Below are 19,933 nucleotides of genomic sequence, written 5' to 3'. Positions count from 1 at the left end.
GCCTGAGAAATAATGTTCAATATTATGCTTTTTTTATTTTTAGAAAAACTTCATAAATAGTACTACGTCCACTTACCAAAGCAGCTGGACTGTTACCTAGTCTATTATCACCGACTAAAAAAATTGAATGAAAGCAAACAGATTTATTTTTAGAAAAAATCAAGGTTAATTATAGGTAAAGGTATAAAATTTCATTACGTATATATTTTTTTCATATTATCAAAATATTGTATTTACATGCATTTATGGACCTATGTTAATAAAGAGTTTTCCTGAAAATTACACATTGGAAGTCCATCGCGTTCAATGATATCGTGTTTCCATTGTTTATTTCTAACTTTGGTAAAAGATACAAAAAGTTTGAATAACTCCGCCCAAAATTTGTCACGTGATTCTATTTCTGAACTGCCAACAACAAGAAAACGATTTTGATATATAAGACGATAGAATGCAAGGATGTTTATTGAATTTTATCATGAAAAAAAAAATACGCCATATGTAACGGTACCTTTTAACAAAATGTAAGACATTGGTTGAATAATCAAATGCCAAAGAATTGAAACAGTCACCACCCAACCCTCTTACACGGCAAACTGTTGCATGGTTACTAGAGTTTTCGCAGTATATAGTAACATTGAACAGATCCTTTTACTGTGAGAAATCATGCAAATGAACATTCACCCCAGCTAAATGTCATTCGTACGCCATCTAAATGACGAACAAGCTTGGAATCATTACACTATGATATCGGGGGACAGAGCTTACTCGTATCAATTTTTTGTTGTAAGGCAGCGTCGGTTTGGAGGTAGACAGCAAATCAAGCTGCACGGACAATGGCGGTAGTTGTGATGTATTAATGATCACTAACCCTTGTATAGACATACACTTTATCATGGCTGCTCCATTTGTCCTTGGAGACACCATATGTTGCAAAAACCAACTGATACCGTGAAAGGGACCAGAAAACAGCGGATATATACACAGTGTAGGCAGCTGAGGATATCAAGCATTATATGTGAGTACCTTTTTGGTTTTTAATATACAGGAAATGATAGAGCAATGGGGGTTTTTTATTGCTAGATCGAAATACAAGGTCATATACCGGTACTTGTAAATATATATGTTTTCAAGATGGTTTTGACCATGACCTTTTTGTCATGATTAGTCATTGTACGTATCGTAGTGAGTTTTTTGCTGAAAAAAATTATCGTAATTTAAAAGTTAGTACATGTTGTTCAAAGTATCATTGTTGGAATAGACAATAAACAGACGAAATTACGAGGTAATCCTTAAATATATGTTCTCCTTGTTTGGAAGTAAGTTTGCAAAAAATGCTTTGGGTTTTTAACTGGCATATGAATTGAAAAGATTTCAAAACGCAAAGTATTTTTTAACGTTTTACGTCTTGAAAAATCGCATAATTATGTTATTAAGTACACGTAAAACGAGAAAAAAAACTAATAAAATAACTAGGAAATAAAGTTTGAATTGATTTCGAGGGAAAATGGCAACATTTTAAAAATGTACTTTCAGTTCGTGTTCAAGTTTGGCGTAAGCATCAAGAGAACCAATGATATTTTTTACTTTGGCCCCAGCAATCAATCGATCCAATGACTTTAGACAAGCCCTATTCGGTCAGTGGTATGGTGACACAGTTTTATTGGTTGACATCTTAACTCCACGCATATAATTGACTTCTTAATCCCTTTAAATATGCAGTAATATTCCGTGAAATATTCATGACTTTTGCTGCCCCATCAACCAGCATTTGGCTGTAGCCATTTCACATCATCCCCCGCTGAATTGAAAACAATGAAAGCCTGCCGGAGTAATGCAATTATTTGGAGTTGAACCATCGTATCGCCCGTTGACAGGCGTCCATATTTTAACACTTTCTGGGACTATTAAACTTTTGGCCTGTGTAAGAGTGCGCCCTCTAGGTCTGTGGAGGAACCCAGGAATGGGATACCGCTCCACCAACTGTAAGTGACCGTAATTTTTAGTCTAAGCAATGAAGGCTTCAATTACGCAATGGTGTTAGTAGTACTCACAATGTTAATATTTTGAGGCAACCATTTTTTCTTAAACTTTATAAAGTAAGTTGCTGGTTTACACGTCATGTATTGTATAACTATTCAGTTTTCTAACTTTGACAATTTAAGTATTCAGGAAAACTCTCTTTTTTATCGTCAGAATAGGTTTATCTTTGCTTAAAGGGACTTGGACACGATTTGACATCAAACATGTTATTTTTATATTTTATGTATAAAATGGTTTACTGGTGCATTTCAAATGATTGACCAGAATATTGAATTTTAAAGTCAAGTTGCAAGCGAGATACAGAGGTAAGAATTGATTGTTATATAACAAAGCTCGAGTCTTACAGTTGTTTACAAAAACTGAAATGTAAAGAATTACAATTTCATGGACAAAATGACATGTAAATAACAATTCAAACTAACTCAATATCTTTATGAATACTATTATCAACAAAAGAAAGTTACGTTTGATTGAAACATACTCCAATACAACACATATGTAAAAATGACAATATTCGAGCTTTGTTTACAAAACAAAGAATTATTAACTCCGTATCTTGCCTATAACTTGATATTTGACTTTTAAATTTTGACATAACATCATAAACTTCTATATTTGTCATTATAAACATTGAAAATGGAAAAATAAAATTTGAAAATGTAAAGTCAAATCGTGTCTAAGCCCCTTTAAAACAAAATACAGCTCACAAAGACTACTTATTAATATTGTCTATGATGAATTTCTTGTATTTAGTTTTGTTGCTTTGTTGGCCATTGGTCGTATCTATTTTATAGTTAACGTCGTTGTAGCATTACTGTCATGAATAGTTTATACTATTTCATTGAATTGCGACTGAAACTGTTCTTTCATCAAAAGATCGGGTTCCAAAATAAATGTCACTGGAAATTATATGATACCAAAACCTTTCCATCCTTTTATTCCAAAACCTTGAAAAAGCGTGTTTGTATTAAAGGTTATGATATATAATATGTCATTTATGAATATTGACAATTTGTAGAAAACAAATTAAACAAAATATGTGCGACCTTCGGTTGACCGAAAACAAGTTAATACAGTGTAAATTTTTAAGATTGATTAATATATACAAGAGACACTGCAAGGTTTGAGTGTTTTGTGTCCATTCGAGAATATTTATCTCCAATTGAGACAGCATTGGTGAAAATGCCAACAATGAGCACTAAGAGAGAGAGAGAGAGAGAGAGAGAGAGAGAGAGAGAGAGAGAGAGAGAGAGAGAGAGAGAGAGATGTTACACATCACAAGCTGACACTTAAAACATATGGCATATATGCGGTCTTGCTCAAATGTAATTAGCAGTCTTCATTTTGCTATAAGCTTGAGCGATGTCCTTATCAGCTATCGATAGTTGATGGATGATGGACGAGAAATTTGAACATATTCGTGTATTCATGCAATGTGCCACAAAAGATATCGTGTTTATGACAAGATAATTAGCAATCAAACTTGGTCAGACGAACTCACCAGTGCAAATAAGATAAACGCGGTCTCGACGAAAAACCAAGTATATGTATTCCATGAGCACATTATTTTCCATATAGCGATCATGGGCTTACTCGGACTGTAATAGAAGTCTATATATGGTAGATCGGATGACATTTTCTGGTTTAGAAGAAGTGGTTAAATATCAACACAAAACCAGTGTTTTTGTATCATGTAACAGCAATAACATCAGGATATTGATTGTTTTGGTAGTACTGGAATAGAGGAGTTTACGATCAAGGCCGATGGCGTATACTGCTACGATTAGTTTACACCATTCTGTCTTATTATAATATACTAATAAGAACATTCGAATCAGACAGGCGGAAGTGCGTTGTAACACGGCAGCTACCCATGGAGACAGGAGGCTGAATAGTCAACTTTAAAAAATGGTAGTTTTTTTGGCCATAAAATATAATTTAGTAAAGAAAAATCTAAATATTTGTTGTTTTAGAATTTAAACACTGTAACTAGGGATATTTCGCCCTGTGTTATTTTCGCCCTTTTTTACTTGCAAACAGTTTCGCCCCATCTTGAATTCGCTCAAATAAGTTGTGTTTAATTAAGAGAGGTTATTTGAGACATTGGAATTCGCCTAGTCTTAAGTTCGCCTGTTGACAACGGGGGCGAATATTTCCCTGTATACAGTAATGTTTGATACAGTAATGTTTGATACAGTAATGTTTGATACAGTAATGTTTGATACACAGTCAACCAACCTTTATTCGCGACGACTTTATTTCGCGATCTACTTCCTAAAAACTGGTTTGCGACAACTAATGTTCGCGACCAAGCTTTCTCCAGACCCGTCTTGTTATAACAACCATGTGCCATGGACTCGTTTGCTGCGAGAAATATTCGCGACTGCTGCGAGAAATATTCGCGACGACGATATTTCGCGAAGCTCGCGAAAATTTTTTGTACGCGGACAAAAGTTGGTTTACAGTACATCTTTATACAGAGCTCTTCTTCTCAAGGAGACAAATGTAGTATAAAAATGACAACCCCCCCCCCCCCGAAGATGATTTCTTACAATGTAGAAAACCCCGAAAAACTGAACCATTCATAGCTTTCAAAGAGAGAGATATGAAACACTTAATCTATACGAAGAATTAATAAAAGATATTAAGATGGCCGGATTATTAATCAATAGCGCGCAGTCCGTAAACAATTTGTTATTAAAGATCGGTAATGTACCCATCTCCTCTTAATAGGAGAAAGATGGTGCCCAATGTGGTCGTAGTTTGTGACGAAGCCAATGACAAAATCTAATTGTGATATCCATATGTATGAATTTTCTGTAAACAGTTATGACTGCCCTGTACGTACGAGAGAATTCACACTCATTGCTCAAGCCTCTTGATAGTGTGCGATATGGAGTTGTTCTAGAGGACCATTCATAATTAACTTTCGTGGATGTAAACACGTTCTACGGACGAATGACAGGCTGATTCCAGCATTTGCATATATGGCAATAAAAGACACGGCTGACAAAGGTCCCATGGTAATAACTTGTAGCATTGTAATACTGTTCCATTCAGATTTCTTTGTGTCATAGAAAGGAAATACAATGCAATAGTACATACTTCTGTCGATTGGCACCATTTAGAAAGAACTCTTTTCAACCTTTTCTGTTTATTACGAGTGAGGATTTAAGACTCAGTTGCTCAAAGTTCAAATAGCAGTCATTTAGTCATACGAATATCGAATGATTGACCATTAGGGTCGTGTTTTGTTTTGGTTTTTCATATCCCCGCTCCATAGGAGAGCGGTGTATACTCTTTCACCGTTGTGTGTGTCTGTCCTTCCGTCCGTCTGTCCGTGACACAATTTTTCATCTAAGTTTCTCAGCAGCTTTTCACCACAGAGGCTTGAAATTTTAACATACTCTTTGTTTAGTCATGTCATCTGGTTGTATACAGTTTTTAACCAATTGGACGTCAACTTCCTGTTAAATGACGACTTCATTTATTTTTTAGCCGAAATTTTCAAACAAAATTTCGTCACAGATTTCTCAGCAACTATTATAATAATCGCAGATGCTTGAACTTCTAACGGCATGCCATATGGTCAGATTCATGTTCAAACAAATCAGAAGTCAACTTCCTGTTAAATGACAACTTTGTTTTGTTTTTAGCCTTAATTTTGGAAGAAATTTCTCAGCAACTATCAATCGCAGGTTTTTGAAATTTTACATACTGTTTGTTAAGGCATGCCATTTGTCTGGATTTATTTTTTAAACAAATTCAATGTCAACTATCTGTTAAATGTTGACTTCGCTTATTTTGCATATTCATATCAGAGCGGGGGTATTAATAGTGAGCATTGGCTCACTTACTTTATACATACGGTCCTCACTGAGGATCACTCAATGGTTTCTGCCAATTTCAGGCATTGCACGATTCATATTCAATATTGAACAACACAAGCTGTATTCTATTATTTTCCCCAAGGATGTATTTGGCACAAATGCTTCTTTTCCACTTTACATGCTTCATCTCATATACTTATGATATATGAGACTTTGAGATTGAATTCGGTATAGAAAGTGTAGATAGAGCATGAAAAGAAAGACACAGTTCCGATTATTTATAAGTGGGAGGATCCGCTTGATTGCACATTGGTATTATACATTCTACGCAATCGTTCTCGACCTTATTTATGACATTGGTTTCGGAATTCGCTTCAGTAGCACTTTCCTTGATTGTCATAATGAATTACACATTGTATGTTTTAAGTTTATGTAGAAAGCTTAACATTATCTCATTAGTTAATGGCCGAAAAACCATTGTTCTATAACCTTTAAATAAAGTAGTACGCAAAAGCGAAGAGTGACGAGAAATATTTTTGTTAACACTCACCCCCTTCCCAAACAAATATAAACGACCTCAGCCCATGAAATACATGTTATTCAAACTAAGATACTCAAAATAATAAGATGGTGAGATATTTTGACTGAATTGGGTTTCTATTGAATTTACAATAACCTTAACACAAGTCCAAAACGTGTATCAATGGCTTAAACCTATTTTTTACACACACGCAATGTCATTAACGATATCACAAAGATGTGGATGTGCAATATGAGAGTTTAATAATCCTCAGTTTCACCATTGTCTTTACAGAATTTTGATGTTTATATTAAAAAAAACCACAAAAACAACCAATACGAAAGGCGGCCAAGTTTATAAAAGGGTTAATTGAACGTATAACAAAGAGGTAGGGTTCTTAAATTAAGTTTGATACGTTTATCAAACAGTTTCAGTCCTGCGTGAAGATAACGCACTAAAAATAAAGCAACGTTTCTATTCTTTGAAGTACCAATCTCTATTTAGCAGATAAGTTAATATAGATTTTGATCATCATTAAACATGTGTTGATTGTAGCTTTCTGTCCGTTGATCTTGTTATAGCAGAGTATATTCAACACTTTTATTTTATATTCATTGCCATCTACTGTGGCTGATTGGTATCATTGCTCTATATCCTTAGTGTATGGAGGCTCGACTGAATTTCCTTCTCAAAACAATCTACCACAAGACTGGTTTCTCAGAATACATAAATAAAAACACGTTCATAATAAATACATGGGCCCAATGTTTCATTTCTATACAAACTATTGCAATGTTTTTAGAAAAATGACAAAATATTTACATTAAACACGTTCACAATCAGGAACAACACCCCAGATTGTAACACGAGCATTGCGAGTGGTTACGCCGTTTGTACTATATGTAGAGATCGATCTATGATGATGGCAGCCTAATACAATAAGTAAATAAATTGACCCGCCAGCTACGCATCACTTGGGTTTCGTTCACTGACAAATGCAGAGATCATGTTCCAACACCTATTAACCTTGTTCTGTGTTAAGTAACGATCCAAACACTGGTTTAAAACCGCTGTCAGTGAGTAGAAACTGGTTACATCAGACATCAACGCTCTTTTAATGTTGTGTTAAAATTGGGTTTAGCGATATTTTTACCAATTTTCACGGAGGTTAAAAAATATATATCGAAATACAAATTGACACCTACACGAACTTAAATTACATATACTTAAAATTTTTCGTTGAATTTTCTTTGAGGGGGTATTTATTCACTACATTAAGTTCGTTACGAGGAAAAGAAATGTGAATACTATGTAAAACCATGTTTCGTTCGTTCTGAGTGGTATACAATCGTACTGTTGCCTCTGGTGAAGAACACATGGTATAGCTATCATTGCTTCATCCAAACCTCATGTTCAATCCATACTGCAACAGTTCCGAAAGAAAAAAATAAAATCGGACAAGAAACGTATCTCCCCGAATTACTTTGTAGCCAGGATCACTGTCGTTGTTTCTTATAGAACAAAGTGAGTAACACTGATTCGTGCGACTCACAGTCAAAAAGTGGTGAACCTCTGACTGCTATTCTTAGCACATGTAGCAATTATCTGTGTAGTAGTACAGTTCCCAACATCCAGCCGAATCTAAACACTGTCACTGTGTGCCAGAACCCACGGCGCGGCCAACAAGATGGACTAGCAACTTCTTATGTCTGAGGAAAAGTTTTTTTTCTCATGTTTTGAGACAGGAAAGTTATTCGTTTCACCATCATACAAGTAGGTATATATTTCACTTCCCATGTAAGTTTCTTGTGCAATGAAAGAGACATGTAACTTCCGTAGGGTTTTAAAACTTGCATGATTCTTTCATGAAATTTGCAGGGAGTCGTGTCTTATCTCTTAACAATTCACGGTTTTTGAATTTCCAATGTATATATCATATAAATCAGAATTCCGTGCTTTTTATTATCTTCATTAGTTATTTGTACCATCTGTTATTGCTTGTCGGTTTTCTCATTATGCCGTGATGTGTGTATGTTCAATGAATAATTGTAGACATATGTGATATCGACTCTGCACAATAAGACTACGTTGGTACTTTCATATATGCTTGTTCGAACAACGATTAATAAGCTTAACTTATTTAGTTTTACTTGACATAAATTTGCCAAACTATGGCATTAGTTCCATATTTTCTTGTCGTAGTTCCTTGGAATTCTACAATGCCTTGAACCGCATGTGGCCATGATTATTTTAAGCATCTCCGTAATTACTCCTTTTATCCATCTCCCCCAGCAGACGTATTCAAAGAGATCGGTCCGTTATCTGATATAGAAATTTGCATAATAAAGATGTAACCGATTAAATCATCGCATATAAGATAAAAGCCATATCTCGATGCGCATAGACGAAAAAAAAGTGTTATGCCGAAAGATCGTCGCCCTGGCAGGAAAATACGATATTACAGGCAGACCATTGTATTTGACCTCCCTTGCTACCATGTAAAGAAGGGGTATTTTACTTGGCTTCGTTCAGTGCATGACAATATATCATGTTTTCACCCCCGCAGAATGATATCAATTGCCATGCTTGTCTTCTCTATGGTGAATTTCTATTTCCTTCTATTTCCATTGTTTTAAGGGATCTTTTGTACCACCATTTCTTCTTTCTATATTCAAATAAGTCGGCCGTTTCGATAAAACAAAAAGGAAAATAGTTGGACAACCACTTCGATATATTTCATCTTAAGTGGTTCTGGTGAATTGTTGGCATACAAGAAATGAACAAGGCAAGGTGTGTTTTTGTCTTCGTTATAGTACACCTTTTTTCGAAATGGTTTCTGCAGAACATTTTTTTTTTGGGGGGGGGGGCTGTTTATTACCCTGGATTACAGAATTGTTTATGCAAAAGTACCACACACCATATGACTATTTGTAAGTACCGTTATTTATTATGGGTTTGTAACGGTGTGGCACGCACTAACTCCCGGCATTTTGCGTTTGGCGTCAGTATTGTCTTGATGTATGATCTGTCCTCAGAGATTGCAATTGTTAACCGTTCTTGGTTATTTGCTGTTTCTCGTAGCAGTCAATCCTCAACTGCATTTGTTTGAAATTTGCCTGCTTATTGATAAGGATATCGAAAATGATTCAATCTTTGGAGAAAACGTTTTACAAGAATTAGAAGATAGAGCCCGCAGTCTGAAAGCATTTCGATACATCGTCTACTGGATGTGACAGCTTTTGCAAGGCTTATGCATAATTCAAAGCAAAGCTGAAATTGTATGAAATCGGGAATATTCAAAATTGATCGACCCGCTTCAGTTTCTCTATTGTCCTAATTGTATGCGAGTTTAAAGCACATACACATGGTAAATCTCCTTTCTTTGCCACAATCATGTTTTACATTTTAAGTATTCTATGTGTCATTGCTTTATATTTATGTCAGAGAGAAATTTATTTCATTGTGATCCCGAACACAATATTTTAGTATTTTTGATATTATTTAAATAGTGCCTGTTTGGAAGGGTAACAGTTAAAATTGACACCCCGAGGAAACCATTGTCAACCGACGCGAAGCGAAGGTTGACAATGGTTTTCGAGTGGCGTCAATTTCAACTGTTATCCCCCCAAACAGGCACTATTTATTTTATTATACTGAATGTCTTAATTTTAGAGAATTTTTTTACTGCTTTTATATAGAAATGACGTGAATTCCACGGCGAACCGTACGCGCATAATTAACGCGCATGTAACAATTCGTTGTGTTACCCGTTGCCAAGTATGTTGCTAACGCTGAGGGTAATAGACCGGATTATCAACTGCGTCTCATCCAATCAGATTTCAGTATTTAACATGAAAGTATAATAATATGGTTTATTTCACGATGCTGTTAAATTCATTCAATAATATACATATGTATATTAACCAGCCCCCCAAAAATGACTTTTTTTAATTTTAGTTATATAATTATTTTTTACTCATGCATCGGTGAATGTGAACCCTGAACAGTTTTTTGTTTCGAAATTGTAGTATCAAATATTAATCATTGATAATTCAAGACTCGTAAACATTTAATTATTTAAATACGAACACAAAAATGTACTCATATATAATTGCCATATTGTAAATTTTGTAAAGTAGTCAAATATGGCATACAAAATTAGTTGCAATATATTTCGGGGAAACAATCATATCCATATGAAATTAAAAAAAAACCGCACAAGCGAAAATGTAACCGTATAAAAAACAGACAAATATATATAATACTTATTATTGTAAAATGTTTATAAAAATATACACATAAGGCTTACAAACATATAAATGAACCCAACTGACATGCAACAAAAAAGACCTTTATAACATAAAAAAAGCTTATAAACAAAAACTGCACGCAGACAGAGACATTCTGTCAAAATCATACCCAAATATCACTCAATAAAAATTTTTACCATGTGACATACAAAAAATGTACCATATGACAAAGAGTTAAAATGTACCCATATAACAGATTCAAAAAGTGTACCCAAATGACATTTAATACAAACTAAAATGTATCCATATGACATAGAATAAGAATGAACTTGAATAATACGCAGCAAAATTTTCACATATTATACATGCAAACTGAAATGTACCGACATGTATATAACATAGATTCAAAAATGTACCTATATCTCATAAATTTAAAAACAAACCCATGAGACAAATACCAAACAAAAATGTACATAATTTTATGCATCACAGTCAACAGAAACTGCACCGATCCACGCCCGATTCTGGACATGATAACCGCCATTGTTTTTCGACCTTTGTTCCAATCGTCCTACAGAGTGCACTATTAATTGCTGGCCATCTGCTTGCAAGACCTTCCTCTGTGAATCATTTTTTACCCTGTTGTTCTCTTTCGTACTCTAAATACTTACTTACATTAGCCATGCCTTCTTCCGGCTCATTCTGCAAAAAGTGTTTGTGTAATTTTAATTATTGGCTATTGCGTGACATCAGATATGTATAGGTCGAAGCGAAGATATCGTTTTTCAGTGAAATCTTGATAAGAAATAATCGTCCAGTTTGGGTCACGAACCCACAGACCAAATAAAAGTTTGCTTCGTACAGACAAGATAAATGTAATCAGAACATATATAAGGCGGGAGGAAAGTGCTCATAAATTGACTGCCTCGTTTTATTCCCACTCGTGCCGTTTGTAGGGAGTGTCGTTTGCATTATCAAGGGATATCTCTCCAAAATCAGACGATTGATACAAATTCACATCATTGCGTATTGGTGTGTGCAACATTTTAAAAGTTATTCTGACATTGATTTTAAACGCAACAGAAACAAGAAATTCTCTCAGGGACATCCGTGAAATGAGATAGTGGATTGTTTTCAAGATGTACTCTATCATCATACATGTAAAATTGATCATATATGCTGTATTTTGCATACACTACAGAATAATGGGAAATTCCCCTCCAGTGTGCATAAGGCGAACTGTCCCTGTAAGCGCTTTTGGCAAACCACCATGCCTCCTCGTTTGCTCTATGGGAATGATATCAGCAAAAATATAATTATGACAAACTATCACCAACTGATAAATGCCGATACAAATAGCAGAATACCTTTATTAATGACATAGTTCTTTGCTACCTCTCGCGTACGTTACGTAAGCGGCTGTGTTCCACCCCTGTTTTTACTCCAGCGTTCGTGCAGTACAGTGAGCTAAGCCTTCTCTGGAGGTGCAAATGACGCGCATTGACAGATGTACTTCGTTAGAGAGGCTAAATCACTCATCTAAAAAATTGACGAGACATGGCAGGATTTCAATACAGGTCTCTGTCTATTCAGTAGGACAACTCTCTGTTGCGGCCAATAATAGTGGAATCTTCCTCTTATATGACCTACAGACATTACCCTGTTATTTACCAATTCAAGGTAAATGGCATTCAGACATTTTTCTAAGATTCCTTATCGAGCATTAGCTTGTCTAGTGATTTGATACTAATTATAATGTACTTTAAAATGTACTCTGTCAGTTAGTCACCTCTAATTGAGTTCAAGGAAGCACTGTTAACAAGGCTCTAGGGGGCCTCTCCGGAATCATCAACGTAACTCAACGTAGCAGGTCTGATGAGGATTTCTCAAAATAGTAGAGTATGCCGTATCCCTGATTAAAAAAACAGCGTTTAAAAGTCAAAGTCTATGAAAATCAATCCCTAACTTGAAACAGGATAGCTAATTCGTCGTTAAAGCCTCCTTAAACGTAATTCAAACCTTTAAGGTACATCCAGTCACCGAATAAATGGGGGTTGTTTATGGTAAAAGTGAAAATATAAAATAACTATATAATGCCAAGGCTCTTATGCAAAGTCCGATGAAGTAGAACAGGTCTCGTGTGAAAATATACGAAGATTAGCAATTGGTTTGGGACACATGGTCTGCGAATAACTGCAAAATATTGGCTCTCCAAGAAACATTTTATGAATTCATAAATATGTCTTCACCCAAAAGGATCAGTTAGGTATTGGTGTTCACCCATTATGCAAATCTAAACATCCCTAAATCATCGGGGACCGATGCATTTGGTGGGTCATTCTGATATTATAACAGTTGCCGTTTAGTCGATGTAAGCACAAAGCGTGAGACAACTAGTTAGTAATAGACCGACTACTGACAAAGTACCCGGATTACAGAAACTAGTAAGAGACATTGCGACAGTGTCCGCTGCAATCATCGTTAATTGGACTAATTAATTATATATACGTAGTGAGTGCATGTGCATACGTCGATCTCGACCTCTGACCTTGGATATTCCCACACGTGTTGTAAGTCTTTGATCGTTTTTCACATGATTAACGACCTCGATGATTTCGACATTGTAATTGTAACACCACATGAATCTTGAGCTGAAGTCATTAATGCCTGTGGATATCGTCTCATTGGAACCATTCTTTACAAAGATACAGCTTATTTTTTATTGTGAATTCTTTACATAGCATTTACTACTGATCTACTTAATGACCCGTAGATTAGTTTCTAATTTTAAAAAAGTTCTTGCGTTAATAATTTTTTTAACGTTAGTTTATTTATTTATATGTATGGGAGTACCATTTCATAATAGCTCACATTGAATTTTTTTTCAGATATAGCTCTAAGTGCAATAAACTGATTTACCGTTAAAAAATCAGATTTTGACGAGAGGTTTGTAAACAAATTCTGAAAACCCTCCGCATTCCATTCTAGCAGAAAGAGAAGCTAATCATCGATATTGTTTAATTCGTTTGTACATGTACCGGCTCATTAGGCTTTATTTGTTGCATTATTTACGAGGTATATCATTTGTAATGAAATCATTTTCCATTAGGTTATTGCTCCGCTATATAATGGACCACGACTGCTGGCTGGCCGCACTGACCATCGGAGATGACCATGTTTCCCCCGCCGTCCCTTCCCCCTGCCCCGGAGCTGTTTAACACGTCCCCCCAGAAGTTGTTCCCAGAACCCTCCCCTAAGGACATATGCATGAACTCAGGTATGTATAGATGTACTTTTTTTAAATTGGATAGGGGGTGTTGGTTGGATGCCAATTTGGCTTTTCCTGTTGCGTTGCTTTCATCGTTTTTTATTTTCAATTGACAAAATCCATACTAGTATGGGATATTCATACGAGTGCACGGGTAGGTTTATTAGGTTCAGTTTAAGTATAATTATGAAACCGGTTGATCGCGAAATTTGAGGCGTGAAACCCGCTCATTTTAGCCGTGAATATCGTACGTTTCGCGACTTGTTGCAAAAAGTTCGTAATCATAAAAGCTAATCCTTTATCACCGATTCAAATAAGATTAGATAAGACTTTTATCATGCATACTTTGAAGGCTCATATGAATTTGAACTTCTGCAGTGCATTTGTACTTGTTTCTTGTAATACAAAGTGCGCTATAATACCAGAGATCGTAAACAGTCTATGTACATGTAGTAAGTGCAAAGGGCTTCATCAAGAATATCTCGGAACTTTACGATAGACTTGAGATCACTTTTCATCTAGATTTCAGCTAATTTCACAATTTATTTTCTGTAAGCATTCGCAGATGTCGTTCCTCCATACCCCATTCACCATAGAGATTTCTGATGTTACGTAATATGCGGTGTATTTAGTGTTCGACTTGTTTTGGCAGATTTTTTGAGATATCGTTAATTTAAATACGATGTACAGTCTGTTTGAGCTCCGTGTTATTTATTTCTGGCCGTTATTTTGGTATACATTAACGTTATTCTAATGGATTACCAGTATTCACATTGCCTTGTCCAGTCCATATTTTCACTATTAACTCTTTTTACTGAAATTGTAGAATTCTATGGTACACTGTGTAAATCTTATGTTAAAAAATTACCATGAAATCTTCAGATTTGTAGAATTATTCCGAACAGAGAAGAAGCTAGGCTTTTTAATGATTATGCTCCTATTTTCAACTATTCTGTTTACTCAAGAACAATAATATTGAATACTCTTAGAGTAAACTGTCTAATTTGTTTATCTGTTTGGACATTAGAGAGCAAATAGTGGCAACCGTTAATTTAGAAACCACTTCAAACCAACAGTTCATCCGCTGCCCCTTCATTTACAAGACGAAACTTAAGCGGTTATGACTAACTTATTTTGAAATGTCTGAATTGGAATTTGATGTTAATAAAACCTCTTCATATTTCCTGGTATTTCTGTATCTTATATACATATGTTCTATTAAAAATAAATCCGTTATCTGTTTTTATTTCATTTCCTAAAACTATTACCCACTATGCATACTTAAATTATTTTTGCATGGCCAATGCAATTGCATGGCCACCATCTTGAAAACAAACCTTATGCTACTTTGCCGCCAGTATTAAGCAAAATTAGCCGACCTGCAGCCGAGAAATCTGTAGATCAAAGAATAGGCAGCGAAGTGACTGCTTTTTTCTGTTGTTTTATGCATGAATCTTTACGAGTTGTAGGAGTGAGAGCCCATGGATCATGCCTTTATATCTAATCTGACAGAAAACGTAAAAACTCACTGCAAACGCTTCTTATTCTTAGAATTCAATGTTTAGACATTCCCGACAGAATTTCTCTTCGAGAGGTAACTTGGTTTACCGAGATAACCACAGTTTATAGAAATCCTGATTTTATTTTGAACACTGATTGAATTGTTCCGTCCGCCTTTTTATTGCTTGTTATTTGAAGCTGATAAACTCGTCAACGAAATATGCCTATAATCGTGCGTAAATATTTACTCTCGTATATTAGCTGTTCTACAAAACAGTTGTGTAAACGCTGAAGTCGGCGGAGAATTTTGGTCGCCGCCTCGGTAACGTTTTGGACCGCTACCGGTAATACTCGTGCTATCAAAAGTAAAATTCATATCATGAATTGACGTAGGGCTTATCTTCCTCCACCCAAACCCATCCTTAACCCCCGTCTCAGTAATCGATGTCGAAAAAATCTTGTTTGAAATTTAAATTAATATTTTGTAGTTGTAAAGCATATCGCTAAGAGTAACATGGCCAAGCACTAGTCTGTAGCATCGTTGATAAGAAAGTGTACTGTGGTCAACTATTGAGGCAAAGGTTAGCTGTTGTAGCAAAGGTCAACTTTTGTAGTAAAGGTCAACTTTCGTTGCAAAGGTAAATTTTTGTGGTAAAGGTCAACTTTTGTTGCAAAGGTCAATTTTTGTGGCAGTTGTCAGTCATTTAGCAAAAGTCAACGGTAAAATATCGAATAGGGGTGAACTATTGATGCAGAGATGAACTGTTGTAGCAAAGGTCTGAAGAGGTGAACTGGTGTATGATCAGCGATCAACTGTTGTGACAGAGGTCAACTCTTGTACCAGAGGTCAACTGTCGTATTAGAAGTTTAATGTTGAAAAGGGTCAACTGTTGTGGCAGAGATCATTTGTTGTTATGGCTGTTGTACAAAGAATCTTTTATGATATTTTTCTATTAGTCAAGAGGAAGTTGTGTAACTAAAGAAGAAATTCAATGGTTAATGATAATTTTGATATGTGCTAGTTAGCAGACAGATGTTGATTTATGGGTGTTGTTAATGTAATCTTCAAATAAATTGAATTTTTACGGCTCCCACAATTCAGTGATCGCATCCTGGAACAAGATCGTCAGAAATGACGTCATTTCCAGATTTGTAAAAACCAAGAAAACCTGTTTAAACTAGTATTAATTGCTTTTAAACAATCAAGATCAGTTCACAAAATCAGGAAGGATGTAAATCGATGATGAGAAAAGGCCGCCACCCCTTTCCTCAATCAGTTACAACGTATCGTTCAAAGAGATTCACGAATCTATACAAACCTATTTATTAATTGTGTCAGTTGATGTGTTCTAATCGACGAATTCAGGAATATCTGCAGTTAGCATTCCTTAGTTTCTTGCAAATATGCAATAAATAATGGATATTGCTGTTATATCTATTTTATCTTTGTTCTCCCAGCTCCCGGATTTTAAGTCTTCATTTGAAATCCATAGATAGAATTGACTGAACATATTCAAGCTTTGAAACCGTCCAATTTTGCAACTTGTTCCAGTAAGGGCAATTTCCTGCGCTGGCATTTCAACAGTACATGTATTGCGATTCGCGCTTTATATTCATTCAAAGAATCATCGAAAAAGTTTGAAACATATCAATCAGTCTATTCAATTTAGATTAGTCTAGAATGCGCACTAAAGGCCAGAATGTGTTTGTTGTAAAAAAATTTTTACCAAGACCATTGATTTTTGTCTTATTAGCTTTTATTGATATGCAATTGCCATGATTTCGTAGAAGCAATGTTTGTGATGCTTTGTTTTGATACGGTAACTTATAATCCATAACACTTGAACATTGACATCGGCTTCAATCAGTATGTTTCTTGAAGATTCGTTTTAAGGTACATTGACCATCCAGTAAAGCAGATAACTTTCATAGAGATAAATGAAAATTATTCCTTAATGAAAAAGGTCAAAATTAAAGAAAACGACCCACAATTTTTTTCATAAGGTATTATAAATAAGAAGGGATCCGGATTTTATTTTTTGTAAATTATGTACACATATTGGGGCCTGGTTATGAATCGTTACAATTTTCAAACTGATGTACTGGTATATGGAAGGGCTGTATGGGAATTGGTGGGAATTGGTTGTGGTGGGTAGTTTGCCTCACGGTACAGCAACAGTCATTATTCTTCCACCAATGTCTCAACTTGTTACCATGCAAACGTGAAAAAGCCTTGATTTTTGCTGTTACCTAGACAGGGGGTTGCTGAGATTGATTAGTTGTGATGAGAACACGGAATACAAAGGCTAGCTGTGATGTTCGAGTCTCATGTTTTGGGGCGTTAAGGCTGCAAGGTTTAGTGATTGTAGTCGGGATCGAGATGTCACGCGTGATTCAGAGACCGTTATCTTGTTCTCCGATTTGTCTACTTGGTGTTGTGGGTAGCGGGGTCACATCGCTGTCAGTATATCTTTATAAAGTGCCCTTCTTCTTCAAAATACCAATATACTAGTAGTCTAAAATGGACACGGCCACCCACCCCTATTGAATGTCACTAAAAAGGGTGTATATTTTGTCACGTAATATATCAAAAGTAATCTATGCATAGCTGGTCATCAATACAAAAAATAAGGAGTCAGTGAGGAAGACTTTATGAAAAATATGTTTATTATCAGGTGCAAAAACATTGATTTTTTCATATCTGTGTTATCTCATAGTCACTCCCCCAACTTGCTTTGGGACCGGTTTTGGGTTGGTCTTGATTCGTGCCTCTATAACCCCCGCCGTAAAGTTATGCATAACATTTCATCATATTTACTTCGATTTTTGATTCCCATTGATACTTGTAGTTATAATGCTTGCTCGTTTGTTCTTTTGAATGTGTGCGGTCGGAATGCTTATAGCAAATCCAGACAATACGGAAATCTGTAAGTTGCTTACTCCTTTGTGTTTCTAATTTTTACTTTCGATTTTTAAAGAGAAACAGATGGTGTATTAGTCATAAAAGTTTGTTGTGCTGTTTGCATGATTTTTAACAACACTGTTTATATTTTTTATTGTATAAACCAACTCGTTTTGGATCTTTGGTTTCCATATGCGATTTCTGCCTAAATCACCGCCCTCATTAGAAAATCTCTTCATTTAACTACCCCGAGACCAATTTTCAGCTCATCTGCTTCCCAATCTTGAGGACATCACATTAGATTTGCAAATGTCTTCTAATCAGTTGATGAGACTAAGCTTTAGTTCAGCCATACTGTTTTGTGGCCGCCACTGATTCCCTCGTTAGTGTTTTGGGCGGGGATGTGCGGCGCTTCAGTAACTTTAGTACAGTTTTCATTATTGGGCCTGATTGGTGTCCGTCGTTTATGGCTGAACAAATCCTGCTGTTTAATCAATTAGGAATAACCTTGCCTATTAATGCATGAGTCGCGGATAGTTTATGATTGTGTTTTCTTACAAATTATTGACGTTTTTCAAGGGGACAATTAGCCCGAGAGGAATATAGGTTCCTCAGAGTTGCAATCTTTTGCATTTTCAATGTAGAGATTTCGTGCTTAAGGAGAAAAAATCGTATTAGTTGGCAGATTGTGTGTCCAATGGGTTTTCAGCTTCAAACCTGTCAAGGAAATAAACACCCTTTGGCACTCATCAATTGTCTTCTTTTGTTAGTACTAATTAATGAATCTATTATATGTTGTGACCATTATATTTCCATCATATGATCTAAATTGCTACAGAGATCAACTACTTTACTATGTTTCTTCCTATAAATTAAGTTATATTAGTCTGCAAGTGACCGGAATTATTTTTGAAAATTGCAAAAAAAAAATTATCCTTTTCAGTTATGTACAATTTATTTTGAAAAACCTGTGTAAAGTCAAAATATATATCAATATTAATTGATAAATTTATCATAGTGTCATTTTGACCCTTAAATATATTTTTCTATTTTTGCTCATTTCAAAATATATTTTATATTTTTAATTATATTGACCATATAAGATATATTATTTGCAAATTGTGACCGCGTAGATTTTACGGTGCTAGGGAATTCGTCTGGAGCTGTATATCCGCCGTGTGCAGTACGGACGGGGTGAGGGGATGTTGGCGTAAAAGGAACAAGTTATAAGGTTGAGGCGCGCTGTGGGCCGTAAGTTAAAAACGAAGGTTATATATGCCGTATTCCCAAGGGTCCACCAATATGCAATTCCAGAGAAGTAAAACCAAGTGATGAAGGATTCCGTATTTATTATCAATCGAATTTAAAAGATGAACAATAACAAACAAATAAGCGACACAGACGGAAGTGGCCGGTAATGCGTCAGGCCTCCGAACTGAAGATTGACAAATACGATTCAGTATATATAAGAATCTAAACAATGAGTAAATGTGACAATTTGATGACATCAAATGAATTGAGTGAAAGATTCACAGGTATTAGGTAATTAGATTAACTCAATGAGTCTTTGATGGCCAAGACATGAAAGGCATATAATTACGCAATGTTGTTTCAAGAGATTAG

At 35.4% G+C, this 19,933-nt stretch overlaps 1 protein-coding gene across 6 annotated transcripts in view; it reads left to right on the top strand.

Moving 5' to 3' along the window:
* Positions 1-709: 709 nt before the first annotated feature.
* Positions 710-19,933, top strand: part of LOC105328597 (small conductance calcium-activated potassium channel protein) — a 29,798-nt gene continuing 10,574 nt past the window's right edge. Inside the window, exons 1-2 of one of the 6 annotated variants that reach the window (XM_011429530.4) lie at positions 710-1,015; positions 13,750-13,917. The gene's annotated coding sequence lies outside the window, so the exon portion shown is untranslated. Of the gene's footprint in view, positions 1,016-1,640; positions 1,983-7,652; positions 8,164-11,604; positions 12,321-13,042; positions 13,211-13,749; positions 13,918-18,196; positions 18,336-19,933 lie in introns of those variants that run through there. The other 5 variants (XM_011429532.4, XM_011429529.4, XM_011429531.4 and 2 more) reach the window with 5 other exon arrangements.

Source organism: Magallana gigas, chromosome 3 (assembly GCF_963853765.1).
Source record: "Magallana gigas chromosome 3, xbMagGiga1.1, whole genome shotgun sequence".
In the NCBI taxonomy this organism is placed as follows: domain Eukaryota; kingdom Metazoa; phylum Mollusca; class Bivalvia; order Ostreida; family Ostreidae; genus Magallana; species Magallana gigas.
The sequence above is the reverse complement of the archived record's forward strand: the minus strand, read 5'-3'. Positions and strand labels throughout refer to the sequence as shown.